This window comes from Orycteropus afer, unplaced genomic scaffold, assembly GCF_000298275.1.
Source record: "Orycteropus afer afer isolate SDZICR_OR568_19922 unplaced genomic scaffold, OryAfe1.0 scaffold00761, whole genome shotgun sequence".
Taxonomy (NCBI): domain Eukaryota; kingdom Metazoa; phylum Chordata; class Mammalia; order Tubulidentata; family Orycteropodidae; genus Orycteropus; species Orycteropus afer.
Window position 1 is genome coordinate 874312 of NW_006922348.1, and position 1000 is coordinate 875311.

The following is a 1000-nucleotide window of genomic DNA, read 5'->3' on the forward strand; positions in this document are numbered from 1 at the left end:
CATTGTCACAAAGACTGTTTCAAGATCTGTCCTGAAGTACAACGCTGTCAGTGATAGGATAATATCCATATGCCTACAAAGGAGGCCAATTATTCAAATTTATGCACCAACCACCAAAGACAAAGATGAGGAAATTGAAGGTTTTTTACCAACTTCTGCAGTCTGAAAGTGACTGAGCATGCAATCAAGATGTGTTGATTATCCATGATTAATGGAATGCAAAAGTTGGAAACAAAGACGAGTCACCAGTGGTCAGAAAATAATGGCCTTGATAGAAATAACGCTGGAGATCACATGATAGAATTTTGCAAGACCAACAACTTATTCATTGCAAATACCTTTTTTTCAACATAAACGATGGCTATACACATGGACTTCGCCAGATGGAATACACAGGAATCAGACTGACTACATCTGTGGCAAGAGGCAATGGAGAAGTTCAGTATCTTCAGCCAAAACAATGCCATGAGCTGACAGGACAAAGTTATGATAACTTCCTAGCCACAGCCAAACACCCTGAGGGATGTGGAACAGACCGTCAACTGCTCATATGCAAGTTCAAGTTGAAGTTGAGGACAATTAAAATAAGTCCACGAGAGCCAAAATATGACCTTGATAATATCCCTCCTGAATTTAGAGACCATGTAAAGAACATATTTGACACATTGAACACCAATGACTGAAAACCATAGGAATTGTGAGATGACAACAAGAACATCATCCATGAAAAAAGCAAGAGGTCATTAAAAGGGCAAGAAAGGAAGAACAGACCAAAATGGATGTCAGAAGAGACTCTGAAACTTGTCCTTGAGCAGAGTTGTTACATGCTGTTAAGTCAGACCCAACTCATAGCAACCCTCCCTTGGGTTTCTGAGGAGGTATCACTAGAGAAGTAGATTGCCCAACCTTCTGAGGAGTGGCTAGTGAGTTTGAACCACCAGCCTTCTCGTTAGCAGTCAAGTGCCTTAGGCACTATGCTACCAGAGCTCCCTGAGTGGAG